Genomic DNA, 12,369 nt, shown 5'->3' on the forward strand with positions numbered 1-12,369 from the left:
ACAGCAAATCAAGAGATCCCTTCAGCTTACCCATAACAAAGATGATGTTAATGTGTTAGATGATACTCCAGAACTACTTTTCGGCCCAGAGGTTGATGGAAAGACAACAGTTACAGGAATCCTACCTTTCTATGTCAGCCTACATGTTCATGACAAGATATTACACAATGCGATGTTTGACTCGGGTGCCTCTCATAACCTGATGCCCAAATCAGTCATGGAAAGATTAAATCTGGATATTACAAGACCATACAAGGACTTGTTCTCATTTGACTCCAGCCAAGTTAAGTGTGTAGGTCTCATCAAGGATCTCTGTGTATCACTTGTCCAATACCCAAATAAGACAATCTTGATGGATGTTGTAGTGGCTGATATCCCACCCAAGTATGGAATGTTGTTGTCAAGATCATGGGGGGCTAAACTTCAAGGTTCTCTTCAATTAGACATGTCATATGCCACTATCTCTGTCTTTGGGCAACCAAAGAGACTATACAGAGAAACACTCATGAAATACATGGTCAGCAGTGAAGAAAAACCTCAAAATTTTCCCATATATGTTGTCCATTCTGATATAGATTCATATATTCTCTTCAATGATAATTCAGGCCCTACAAATAATGATGAAACCAAGACACTCAAACAAGATCAGGACATCAATCAACAAGTTGTTGCTCTAGAAATCAAGTTGATCCAATCAAGTGATGAGACTGTCCTAGAAGACAAACTAAGTGAAAAACCAGAACTTCAACTCACAATTCCAGATTACAGAGAAGCTATTAAGTCTCCCCTAGAACAAGAAATCTTATGGTTTCTTGAATTTGATGGGTCAGTCAAAAAATTAGGGGCAGGAGAAGGGGTTTGGATACATAACAAACAAAACAGTCATGCAGAAGGCCGAGCCTATAGGTTAAACTTCAGGTGCACTAACAATATGGCAGAATATGAAGCTCTCTTACTAGGCCTCAAGCTAGTAAAATCCTTACAAGCCATAAAAGTTTAAATCCTAGGAGATTCAGACCTAATTATCCAACAAGTAAAGGGAAATTTTGTCACTAATGACAAAAGACTGAGATATTATAGGTCTGCTGCTGTTGAATTACTAAACTCCTTCACTGAATTTCAAATCACCAAAATCTCTAGAACCCATAATCTTCATGCTCATAGTTTGGCCACATTTGCAAGTACCTGTAAACTACCTTTTGAACCTAAGCATTGTTTTACAGCCGAGATAAAACACAGACCTTCTGTCCCAAACAATGTTAAAGACTGGCAAGTGTTTGAAGATGATATACAAATAAATAATTTCTTGACCTTGCAACAAGAATTTGCAGGACTAAACATTGATACAGAGGTTGTAAGTGAGTCACAAACAATATGTGGACAGAACCAAACAGCAATATCACCCAAAACAGCTAACCAAATGCTACATCCAACAATTTTTAATAAAGACAACATACAAGAAATTCAACAAATCAGTTGTGAAGAAGCAGCTGGTACAGAGGCTGAAATTATAGAGCTGAAAGACAATTTTCTTCCAGCAGGCCTAACTCCATTGGAGGACATTTTTGATTCAAATGATATCCCTAGAAAACCAAAAATGCAGTCTCTTAATGCTGCCATTGAAGAATGCAACATTGGAACTATTGAGAAGCCCAAGATAATAAAATTGTCTGCATCTTTACCTCCTGATCAAAAGCCTAAATACATTGACCTCTTCAAAGAGTTTCAAGATGTCTTTGCATGGGGTTATGAGGATTTAAAATCCTATGACACCTCTGTTATTCAACATACTATCCCTCTCAAGCCTAATCAAAAGCCATTTAAGCAGAAATTGAGAAGGATCAATCCCATGCTTCTCCCTTCAATTGAAAAAGAGCTACAAAAAATGTTTAAAGCTGGCATCATAGCACCAATCAGGTTTTCAGACTGGATCTCAAATTTGGTGCCCACTAGAAACAAAACTGGTGAGATAAGACTTTGTGTTGATCTTAGAAATCTAAACCAAGTGTCCCTCAAGGATAATTACCCCTTACCTAAGATGGATCACATTCTCCAAAGAGTGGTAGGGGCTTCAAGGATCTCATTACTTGATGGATTCTCAGGCTTTAATCAGATCCTAGTACATCCTGACGATCAAGACAAAACCGCATTCACTACCCCATGGGGAACATTCAAATATGTGAAAATGCCTTTTGGATTGAAAAATGCAGGGGCTACATTTCAAAGAGCAATGGATATTGCTTTTGCCAAAGAGATTCATGACTTTCTTGTTATTTATCTAGATGACCTCACACCCTTCTCAAAATTAGACCAAGAACATTTGAAGCATTTGAGACAGATCTTCGTGACATGTAGGAAATATGGAATTTCCTTGAATCCAAAGAAGTCTCTATTTGGTTTGGAAGAAGGTAAACTATTAGGTCATATCATCTCAAAGGATGGCATTAGAATTGACCCAGACAGGATACAAGCTATCTTACAAATGCCCCACCCAAGAAACATCAAAGAATTACAAGCCTTCTTGGGGAAGATCAATTTCTTAAGGAGGTTTATCCCAAACTTAGCAGAATTGATCAGATTACTAAACAACATGCTTAAAAAGGATTCAAAAGTGAAGTGGACGGTAGAAGCAAATCAAGCTTTTGAAGGTATAAAATTGGCCCTTACCCAAACACCGGTCTTAACAAATCCTCTATTTGACAGAGAATTTATCGTTTTCTCTTTTGCCTCCCAACATACCATTGCTGCTGTTTTATTACAGAAAGATGACCAAGGAAATGAAAAACCCATTGCTTTCTTTAGTAGAGCCCTTAGAGATGCACCTCTGAAATATCAGATCATGGAGAAGCAAGCCTATGCTTTGGTCAAGGCCATTAAAGACTTTAGGATTTACATCATATACTCCCATGTTACAGCGTATGTGCCAAGTCCCATTGTAAAAGACATACTCACCCAAGAACACCTAGAGGGCAGAAGAGGAAAATGGATTGCCAACATCTTGGAATTTGATATTGAGATAAAGCCTACAAAACTGATAAAAGGGCAAGGTTTGGCCAAATTAATGACAGAAGCAAACTTCCAAGCCTTAGACATAAACCAGCTGGACAATGAACCGGAGCTGGCGACTCCAAAGATCAATGTAGCCTTTGAACAATCCCCTTGGTATTCTGATATCTGTTATGTGTTACAAAACCTGTGTGCTCCCCCAGGATTGTCCAGAACTAAATGTAGGTTCCTAAAAATGAAAGCTTCAAAATTTTGTGTCATGGATGGCAATTTGCTTTGGAAAAACCATGAGGGTATATTGTTAAACTGCTTAATTGAGAATGAAACTAACAATGTTATGAAAGAATTTCATGCAGGTGATTGCGGTGGGCACTTGTATTGGAAGTCCACTGTGGATAAGATACTGAGGGCTGGTTACTATTGGCCCACTGTTTTCTCTGATCTTAAAAAATTTACCACTTCATGTCATAAGTGCCAAGTGTTTGAGGGAAAGAGAAAGTTACTGCCACTTCCTTTAAGGCCTATTGCAACAGAGAGACCTTTTCAACAATGGGGCTTGGATTTCATTGGGGAAATTCATCCCTCATCTTCAGGCCAAAATAGATGGATTCTAACAGCTACAGACTACTTTACTAAATGGATTGAAGCTGTTCCATGTAGACAAGCAAATGATTCTACTATCATTCAGTTCCTTGAGACCAATATCCTTTTGTCCTGATAAGATAATAACAGACAATGCTGCTGCTTTCAGATTTAAGAAGATGGTAAACTTCTGCCACAAATTCCACATTACCTTGGGCCATTCTACTGCATACTATCCCCAAGGAAATGGCCTTGCTGAATCATCAAATAAAAGCCTTGTAAACATCATAAAGAAGGTGTTGGAAGAAAATAAGAAGAATTGGCATAAGAAGCTTGTGAATGCCTTATGGGCAGATAGACTAACAACCAAGAGATCAATTGGGGTCAGCCCATATGAGTTAGTCTATGGATTAGAAGCCAAATTCCCTTCATCACTAGGGGTTCCTGTCATGAAACTTCTTCAGGAAAGTCAAGCTGAACCCAATGACATGCAAAGAAGGATCAATCAAATAATATGTTTGCAGCAAACTAGAGACCAAGTTTACAACAGAGTTCAAGTTTTACAAGAAAAGTTAAAGAAAGCTTTTGATAGAAGGACCAAGGCAGAAGATTTCAACATTGGTGACAAAGTCCTCAAGTGGGATTCAAGAAGGGAAGATAAAGGAAAACATGGAAAATTTGATTCCCTTTGGAGAGGACCATTTGCTGTTCAAGCAGTACAAGGAAACAATACTTATTTCCTTAAAAGTCTTGATGAAGCTGACTTGGATGAGGGTCCTGTGAATGGCAGGATGTTGAAGCACTATTTTGACTACTATCCATGAGTGCAGCCCAAGTCTCCCTTGTACATATTCAGGTGTATATATTACTTTCTGTTAACATGTAAAAATGCAGTTTCCCAAGTTTTGTAAGTTATCAACAAAGACAAATAAGTTCAGATATCTACCGAGATGGGAAGAGCACAATTTTGGGATTTCAAAGAGGAATACTCCAAGTTTTGGTAAAAGAAGTCAAGGGCCCAGGCATTCTGACCTGCTGTTCTTGGTCTTTCAAATGGAAAAACCATCCCCATGTGGAGCCACTGTTAGCTACCTATACCAATAGGTTTCATATTTCATGATTGGCAAATAAAGTTCCAAATATTCTCTGCTTTGATGATGCAAAGATCCCATATTTCCAAGAAAAGACAATGTGTGTACATAGCTTGATGTTGACTCAATTTTGGTGGATGGTCCAACAGCCTAATCTGGATCATGCCATGTTTCAATTTTTTGTTGTAGAATAGAGAAAGAAGTCTGTCCAAACTGTTTAATCTTGGCAGACCAGTAGTTAGGTAGAGAATTAAGGTTCCCAACTGCTTAATCTGGGACCTTGGAAGCAATAAGGGTAGTTCTAGATAGAAAATCAAAAGAAAAAGCCAAAAAAAAGAAGAAAAGGCACATGAGGGTCTGCAAGTCTAAGTGCACCCTCCATGAAGAAACAAAAAATGCTAGGCAAGTAGATGGGTAGGCAGTTGGGGTTGCAGAAATATCATTCCTTTCAAACTGAGTTTTGCTGGTCTAACATGAAAGAAACATCAAGGCATAGAGAAGCTTCTCTTCTCCATCATGTTGCAGCAAAGCAAAGGAGCATGTCTAACTTCCTGTTTCCCCCTTCACATTCATTACTAACATCCCTTCACCAGTTGTGTTCATGAAAGAATTCAAGGTATTATGTTGGTTCTTATTCCTTTAAAAGCCACATTTCTTGTCTAAAATTCTTTTCATTTTGATCTACTCCCTAAGCTAAGTTGTTTTCATATAAACTTAGTGATATCACTCCTCATTCACCTTTTTCCACTTATATTAACCCCTAACTTCTTATTATCTAAATCCCCTATGTTCCCCTTTTTCCTACTATTATAAACACTATGGTGTATAAACCCCAAGCATTCTATAAATATCCCTTCCCCCTCGGCATTATAGCCATATGTTCACAGTCAGGGATTAAATTGACATCTGGTCAGTTTAAGAAACCAAACCCTACCCCTCTTTCCCCTTAAGAAGTCATTTAAACCATTTAACCCTTCATTCGCAAAAGAACCTTGTAAAGAACCCCATTTCCACCCATAACCCGCTTTATTGGCAAAAATACATCAAAACCCACTTTTCGGCTTTATCCAAAGTTTGGCGCAAATGCGCATATTTTCATAAAAATACATTGGAAAACCCATATTATCGGCCGAAGTCCTAAGTCCCGCCGGACACACATTTCAAAGACAAAAATTATTTTATTCCCGGCCCCCTTCCGTATCGTCCTGGCGCCTTAGCGATCCGTCGACCGTCGGATTTGGCTCTTTTCATCCGATGGCCCACATGCATATCGGGTCGGGCCCGACGTCCGTAAGATAGCACCCGAGAAATTGTCAGAAGGTGACGTCAGGCCTCTGCCACGCGTCGTCCCCACAACTTCTCGGTTCGCCCTCTGACAAAACAACTTCCGTATCGAGGGCGGTCCGAGAAAATCCACTTACCGCTTCTGGTTTTGTGTGAACCCGCCATGCCAACGTCATTACCACGTCAGGCCCACGTCATTGCTACATCGCCGTCGCGTCAGCACCCCTGTCCGCCACTGCTCCGACCTGTCCGCCACCTCATCATCCCCGTGGACCACTCACAGGCCGCCACGTCACTCGATGACGTCATGCTGACGTCATCCGACCCTGACCCCACCTGATGACGTCATGCTGACGTCATCGAAAAAAAGCACCAAAATCCCAAAAGTCCATATTTTTGTTGAAAAACGCGGTTTTTCTCACTTTTTGCAAAAACAAGAACTATTCTGCTCTGCATGCAAATTACGTTCATTCGTTGCCAACCTGCAGAAATCGACCCAGAGACCGCCGGCGCTTCCATCCCACCTGCACTTGTAGCCATTGCCGACAGTTTACCAGGTATTTATCCACAGCATTCCTCTGCGCCTGGTTTTATCCTTCATTGTCCAAAAATAGCTTAAAAGAGTAAGAAAACACTGAATTTACCAGTAAATCCCCGGTGGTTGGCCTTCATTTTCAACCGTTGAATCGAAATTCACCTGCAGAGCCTTGTTTGTCCGAGTTTTCACCAAACCTGCAGTCTGTCCGCGCATTCGTGGACTTAGACCCCGAAACTATAATAATTCACCGTGGAGACACTTGAATCAGTCCTGATATTAGTTCTATCAGTCCTCTGTGCAGTATTTCAATTGCTGCTATTACAATTTACCCTCTGTTCCTTTGCAATCTACCTCTCTGCTTTAAAGATACCCCTCTGTGCTGCTCTGTTCAGTAAAACCACTTCACATACTAATCAGAGGCCTTATTAGCCCTGGAAGCACCAATTGCATTGAATATTCAGCCTTTGAATGCCCCACAGAGAGAGTTAGAATGGAAATCTCTAGGTGACAAAGATTATCAGATGATAGACTCATTTCCAATGAATGCTAAATTTAATATCCATATGCTGAATGAGTTGAAGGCTCAACACCTTAGTGGAGCTGATATATTAGGAATTTGGGACTCCAATTTGCCTATTTTTAACCTTCCTCAAGTCAATTCACTTCCAGACTTGATCCATAGATGCTGTGAATGCTATGATCCATGTCAGAGAGTTGTTCTCAGTCCCACAGGCTCAGTCTTGTTTCATATTACCCCTGAGGCCATAAATGAGATGCTACACTTTCATTCTGCAAGACCATTGACTCCTCTCTCCATGTTAGACTTGTTAAAGAAGGGGGGCAACCTGTCCAGTGCCCAGATCATCAAAATCAATCAGTTATTCATACAGCCAGGCTCTGAAACTATGAGAACGCCTCCTATTGGAAATCCATACCTCAATGACTTGGGCAAAATGCTTGTAGATTTGATCAGCTATGTCTTGGGCTACAAGGGAACTGAGGATGTTGATGACACCGTTATGGCTATGCTGTCCATATTTTCTCCTGGAAAGCCTCCTGCTGTGCATTATGATTATGCTACATATAGTGCAAACAAGATTCATGAGCAACTGATGAATCTAGAAAGGGAGAAGGTGTTTAGATACACCTCATACATATATCATTTGTTCTTATTCTATCAACCTGACAGTTTCCCTGTTCCTCTCAAGAAACTTGATGCCCAGGGGAACCCAAGGTCAGTTGTGTTTTGGACTTCAGTTTTCCATCATACCTCTTGCTCACCATACACATACTGTGAATTCATAGACCTTTTCATTCATCCTGCTTTGACCTTGCTATATGGTGTTCCTCCTCCAATATTGACCGATGAAATGCACAGAATTCTCCATCTCTCTAAGACCTACAGCATTGGTGATTGGTACTTTTACCAACACCACACAGTAATCAGAGTTTATGGCTGTGAGCTGGACCCTTACAGGCTGCCAAGATATGTCCCCATGAGACTATTTGCCTTGGAATACTTCAGGCAGTTTGGAAATGCAGATCAGATCCATTTCCATAGTAAGAACAAGAAAGTGCAATTGAAGGTCAGGAACCAACTAGGCCCTTTTCTTTACAACATAAGGGAGGAGGGATGGAAGGAAGCAGATGGCATGCTAGAGGCCCTCCGATTAGAAACTAGTTTCAAATGGATACCTTATGACCCTAATCATTTCATTTCTCTCTGAAGGATAAAACATAAATTGGGTGGCTATGCTCACATTAAATTGCCTCATATTGAGAAATATGCCAATCTACTAACTTGGAAAGAGGGCACCCTAAAAGAGCCGATCACTAGAGAGAAAATGCTACAAAGAGAAGCAAAAAATATTGAGAAGGAGGATGACTTGGAAACTTGTGGACAGGTTTCCTCTTCATATCAAAGGCAACTAGGAGCAGCTGCCTCATCTTCCACAGCACATCAGCAAGCAGTCAGAACCACTCACCAAACTTCCAGCAAAGGCAAAGAGAAACAGATGGAGCCAGAACAACCACCTCATGAAGAGGTACAACAGCAAGAAGAACAGCAAAAAGAGGGGCAGCAAACACAGCAGCAAGAACAAACATTAGAGGCCCCAATATCCATAGGGCAGCAAGCACAAGAAAATGTGCCTCCTAGGCAAGAAAAGACAGTGGAGGCCTCAGTGCTACAAACTCCACAACAAGAAGAAAAGGGGAAGAAGAGGGATAGAGAGATGGAGACTCCCCTCACCACATCCACAAGTCAAGGGCAGAAAGGCACAGAATGAATCCCCTCCCTGAGGAGGAAATGCCTATTGGACAGTCTTTGGGCATGGGCCCACCAAGCATGGAAGCATCAGCAAGTTCCTTTCATCAGGGACATGAAAGGACAGTTGGAGGAGAAGTCATCTCCTCAAGCCACCAAATGGGAGCTGAAACAGGGATCAAACAGCAGTTTATTGAGATTAAGAAGAGGAATGAGCCCCTCAAGGTGCAGCTCTACAATCATTTGTTAAAGATGACTCCCACTAACCAACAGAGACTAATGTCTACATATGATGTACAAGAGGGCAAAATGATCATGAGCCACTTTATGCCAACCATGTTGCAGCCACAGTCAGCTGCAGACTACTTAAGGACCAATCTTGAGGTCCTTGCAAAAGACATCCACCCAATGGATCAAATTGAATTGCATAAGCAAACGGGTGAGATGGTGTATGCCACCTTGGCAGACAAAACATTAGTGAACTACAGGCTAGAAAATAGCCTAAATAACACAGCTGCCCAACTTGAGTTGGAGAAAGCTTCCTCCCAGGCAAAGGACAACCGAATCAAAGCGTTGGAGGACATCATTATAGAGCTTGGGCATGATCCCAAGGACATCAAGGCTGTACAAGCACTGTTGAAATTGAGGGATGCAGATATGGCAGCATTGAGGAAAATGATTAAGATCCCAGCAACCATTCACCCACAAACAGAAGAGGTTGCCCAGCTGAGACATGACCAAGATGCAGCAGCTATGCTGGTGTCATTATACAAACAGCTGATTCAGACACAAGAAAAATTGGGAGAATCAGAGGCTGCACTGCAAGCAGCCCTACAACAGAGGGAAGTAGGCCAAACATCACAGCCCCCTCCAGAAATAATCAATCTGGAGGAACCTCCTCAGACTACTGCTCCTCCTACTGAACAGATAGCACCATCTACATCAGCACCAGCACCAACAACAGAGCAGGCTCCAAGCCTGGATATGCAGAAGCTCAAGAATGAAATTCAGGCCTTAGAGGCTCAGATGGCAGAGCTAAATGAAGCCAGGGAAAATTTGGCTAAGCTCAATGAAAAGTATGACAAATCCAAACAGACTGTAGCTGAGAAAGGAAGAGAGATAAAGGCTCTCAAAGAGAAGATAAAGGAGTTGGAGAAGGAGCTTACCCTCAACAAAGTGACAGCTGAGCTCAAGACGGTCTTATGGGCCAACATTGGCCAATAAATCACCGATCAATGGCAGTATATTGAGACCATTCATGAGCAAATGGAGCTCATAGCAAAGGCACACAGGGAAATCGAGAGAGCAAGAGCATCTCTAGGCAATATGCCTGAGGTTGCCAATAGAATGATTAACGTGCTCAATAACAGAACGAGCCCTCAGCTGGCAGCAATGGGAATTCCCAACAGGACTGAAACCATTTTGCTTATAAAGAGGGTCCTTACACTAAGAAGCCTGGTACAAACACTGGAAAGAAGAAGCCAGGACATGCAGACAGAAGTAAACAGGTTCATGGACAAGTTTACAACACTACAAGGCAGAGGTCTTCCTAGTTTACTGAACAACGCAGGGAGGCTACTTTAACATGAAAACTATACTAAGAGGGTCAACACATTTGCTACGAATCAGATCACTGAAAGGCCAAGTACTTCAGAAGAAACAGGGCCAGCATCTGGGCAAAGTCTCTACAACAGGGTAGAGAATTTATTTTTTATTATGAATGAGATCAGGCATTTGTTTGAAGTGCCTCCAAACTTCTACAAATATACAGAGGCAGATGAGACCTTAGATGCAATTTTGAGACATCAATTGCCCACACAAGAATGGTGGACCAAAATGATACAATTGATATTATAAACAAGAGCCATTCACCAGATTTTTTCATCAAAAAACATGAAGTATCACGTACAGGAAAATTTGATGCATTCAATATTTTGAAAGGAATGAGCTGGGCCAACTCAGCAAACCTACTCGGCCACCAAGGCAGTACTGACAGTCACATATGACAGGGCCGAGAAATCTGCAGGATGACGAAGACATGAAGACACATCATTCAACATTTATAACAGAACGCTCAACCGACTCAGTGGCCTCCAAAGGTCAAAAAGTCTTCTGACAGAATTAAAGAGCATTTAATTTGTATTCAAAGCAGTAATAACTTCCTTATCTGCTATTCTGTAAAGTTGGTAAACATATTTATTTCTCAAGTGACTCAGCGGTTCAGATATTTTGTATGACCGATTGTATATATTCCCCTTCGCATAAGCTTGCAGGGGTTGTTGTTGATTTCTCTTCTAGAGTTCTTTTGCTGTAAACTTTCAGAGTTTAATACAAAGGCTGATGGAATTTCCAAAGTTTGTGTTGTCTGAGGCATTGTAATGTGATTGCTGAGCGCTACAGGATTCCTGCGTGTTTTCATGGCTCAATAAGTTTCCTTTAAACTTTTGTTATGTTCTTTTTACTATTTCTTCATAACCCATCCATGTTCTGTAATTCACAGTTAATGGCAGAGAAAAAGACTAATTCCAGGATTCATTCATAGAATACCCCGAATTCAATCTATGCTATTATAAATGTTTTCTTCAGTTATGGTTATAAAGGTGTAATTCTTAATTGCTGCACCTCTACACCATATCTTTCAGAGTGATTATTGTTTAGGAATTCAAGTCTGCTCCTTCACAATATGTCTCTTTCTCATACCGCAGCTTAGTGGAAAATTCTTAATTGCTTTTCACTGGTTAAACACACTTCATCATCATAATTTCATGTTTGTTTCATGAGATATTCAAATGGCCCTGTAGTCTCAGCAATCCCAATTTACCTCTCAATCAACCTGTAGCCACAGACTCCATTGCCCAATGGACTAATACTGTCTAAACATCTCCACCTTAAGTACTGAGAGACATCCTTCAGCCAAAACATAAAACCAAACCCTGAACTCATAACTAGCCTAAAATTTTCACAAAACAGAGACAAACCTTAAAGAGAGAGCCCTCTCTGATTACAGTTGGGCTAGAAATTGTAAATCAAATATTGGTTAGTGGTTACCTCGGCCGTATTCCCTTGGGAGTCAAAGGGAACAACCTGGGTGTTAACACTGACGTGCTTGGAAAATTCCAAACCTTACCTAGAATCAGCTGCTACCCATTTTATCAGTCGTTCCTCAAAAGACGAGTCTTCTTTAAGCTCTTTTCATCTGACTCGTAAAATATGAAAAGATTGCCGTGTTTTGGCCTTCCAGCTCGTTAAAGCGACCGGAAGTGCTATCCCTCCTCTAGATTTTAATCTTTTTGGACCTGAGGGATTATTGCACAAAAAGATCGAGCACTTGTTTTGTTCGGCTCGTTAAAACTATCGAAAATTCATCCCTTCTTTATTGTTTTATACTTTTTCGGACTTAAGGGATTAGATGACGAAAAAGGACTTCCGGAGTTACCCTTACGTTCCTTTTCAGACTCTCTAAAAATGAAAAGGACCGAGTTATCTTTGTCGTTAAACTCGTTAAAATCATTAATAGCAACAAACTTGTCTTTAGACGAGAACGAGTTTCACTATCGCTAGGCTCGTTAAAACATAGCGATGGGTTTGCCCGAAGGGCAAAT

This window comes from Pinus tabuliformis, chromosome 7, assembly GCF_031772625.1.
Source record: "Pinus tabuliformis cultivar Carrire ecotype Pingquan chromosome 7, CPIR1, whole genome shotgun sequence".
Taxonomy (NCBI): domain Eukaryota; kingdom Viridiplantae; phylum Streptophyta; class Pinopsida; order Pinales; family Pinaceae; genus Pinus; species Pinus tabuliformis.